This window comes from Alosa pseudoharengus, unplaced genomic scaffold (genome assembly GCF_046254945.1).
Source record: "Alosa pseudoharengus isolate Yale_2024_CS ecotype anadromous, Long Island Sound unplaced genomic scaffold, YU_APseudo_1.1 YU_APseudo_1.1_scf_23, whole genome shotgun sequence".
Taxonomy (NCBI): Eukaryota; Metazoa; Chordata; class Actinopteri; order Clupeiformes; family Clupeidae; genus Alosa; species Alosa pseudoharengus.
Window position 1 is genome coordinate 1,173,986 of NW_027468685.1, and position 2,500 is coordinate 1,176,485.

Here is a 2,500-nt window from a genome sequence, read left to right on the forward strand (position 1 = left end):
TGTGTGTGTGTGTGTTTGTTTATGCATGCGTGTGTGTGTGTACATGGTGTGGTGGCTGCATAAATGAAACCTCTGAACAAACACAAGTCACTGTGACATGCTTTAGGTCAGTAGGAGTGTGTATGCGATCCTAACATCAAATCCTGGAGTGTGTGTGCGATCCTAACATCAAATCCTGGAGTGTGTGAACGATCCTAACATCAAATCCTGGAGTGTGTGTGCGAATCTAACATCAAATCCTGGAGTGTGTGAGCGATCCTAACATCAAATCCTGGAGTGTGTGTGCGATCCTAACATCAAATCCTGGAGTGTGTGTGCGATCCTAACATCAAATCCTGGAGTGTGTGAACGATAACATCAAATCCTGGAGTGTGTGTGCGATCCTTACATCAAATCCTGGAGTGTGTGTGCGATCCTAACATCAAATCCTGGAGTGTGTGAGTGTCCTGGGTTAGCCCCCAATTATCACGAGCCTGAGCAAAGACCAAAAAGAGTTAAAGAAGAATCCATGCATACCCTGCATGTGTGTGTGTGAGTGTGTGTGTGTGTGTGTGTGTGTGTGTGTGTGTGTGTGTGTGTGTTAAATAAAAAGAGTTATCCACCGTAAAGAAGAATCCATGCATACCCTGCATGTGTGTGTGTGAGTGTGTGTGTGTGTAAGTGTGTGTGTGTGTGTGTGTAAGTGTGTGTGTGTGTGTGTGTGTGTTAAATAAAAAGAGTTATCCACTGTAAAGAATAGGGCTGTAACGATACACCAACCTCACGATTCGGTTTGTATCACGATTTTTTGACCCACGGTTCGATACGAACCTCGATTTTATTCAACATTTCAATAGCCTACCTTAGAACACCAGAGGATTACAATATAATATATAACATATTATATTATATCCTGGTATAAAAAGAGAGAATAATAAATGTCACTTTATGCAGATTAGCCTATAGCCTATAGCCTACTATTTCCATTACAACTCTACCTCTTTAATTTAGCTGTCTGGTTGAAACCTGGAAATATTGTAAACAAAGTAGCATAGTTGGCTAGCTTATCATAGTCTACTGATTATACTGTTATACTTGTAATATGTAATATTATATATGTTATATGTAATATGTAATACTTATTGTCCTTGGGACAGGCCCTTTTGGGAAACATTGGTATTGAGATGATCAGTTAATTTGAATGCAAAAGTTTTTGGCCGAGTCACGCGTGTCCATTGATCGAGGGAGGGAGAGGGAGAGAGAGTGGGGCAAGTAGGGGGTTTTACTTCTATACTGTTTGGTAAAATACATATACATAAGAAATTATGATTTATTTATTTATTTTTGGACAACGTAGGCTACATGTATGTTGCTTATGCGGCCACGTAAGCTGCAAAGCACTGCGTGAAAAACATTAAAGGGTGTGTCATGATTCTGCCTTTTCACACCGCGACACAGTTTTGTGAATATGAGTGTTGCGATTTTGGTTTCGAATCGCATGTCGTTACAGCCCTAGTAAAGAAGAATCCATGCTTACCCTGCATGCCTCGACTCAGCTTTACGATAGCTTAGGCCAGAGGGCTGGGAAAGGCTCTCATGCTAACGTGAGTGCTAATCATGTTAGCTCTCATGCTAATGTGAGTGCTAATTCTTAGCTCTTTAAAACATAACAAATAGCATAGATAAGGTAGAACAGCGGTTCCCAAACTTTTCCCCCCGCGTACCACCGCCTACATTCCGACTCGGCTCGCGTACCCCCACCATCCGACACATAAACACATAAAAACGTAACGCATTCTATAACCCCCCCCCCCCCCCCCCCCCCGCACGTTGACAATATTTGTCCGTTTCCCGGTTTTAGGTGTGTGCATTTGGTCAGTTAAAAAGTTACATCCACATACAATATCTTATAATAGGCCTACAACAACGCCTGACAAGGATGTATTCCTTTGGACAACATATATACAGCCTAGAAAGGCTAAACGTAGGCTACCTTTAGTTTGTTAAATGTAAAGCCTAGCTTAATGTTACCTTTCTTGCCCATCTGAAATAACTCCTAGCTTTGCTCCTTCCCTCCTTTCTGTTTTTGTTGTTTTCAAAAACCTGTTATATCCGCGAAACTTTCCCCCCACGGACCATCCAACGCATTCAAAAGTAACGCATTCTATTAGCTATTCCAGGCATCGTGTTTAATAAGCTGCCCTTTTTTTGATGAACACATACAGAGTTTATAAATGATATCCTTTAATTTCATGTTTCCATATCATTATGACCTGATTCGAAATTGTGTATGTATTCATGAATTAATCACAAAAGATTTAAAATGTTAATTTTACACCTGTCCGCCATAGCCCTTTTCATCTTGCGTACCCCCTAGAAGCAGCTCGCGTACCACCGGGGGTACGCGTACCACAGTTTGGGAATCCCTGAGGTAGAACATAGTATTAGTTCAAACATATCCTTTATGCCTTGACATGTATATGTGTTGCTAACATGAGTGCTAATGGCCTACCTGTCATGG

The 2,500-nt window shown here is 41.2% G+C and overlaps 1 protein-coding gene across 4 annotated transcripts in view; it reads right to left on the bottom strand.

The window, feature by feature from the left end:
* The window catches only part of atxn1a (ataxin 1a), a 134,203-nt gene that overhangs the window by 52,651 nt on the left and 79,052 nt on the right, over window positions 1-2,500 (bottom strand). The window contains exon 3 of one of the 4 annotated variants that reach the window (XM_076301085.1): window positions 389-473. The exons of the other annotated variants lie outside the window; for them this stretch is intronic. The gene's annotated coding sequence lies outside the window, so the exon portion shown is untranslated. The remainder of the gene's footprint in view (window positions 1-388; window positions 474-2,500) is intronic. 4 annotated transcript variants of the gene reach the window in all.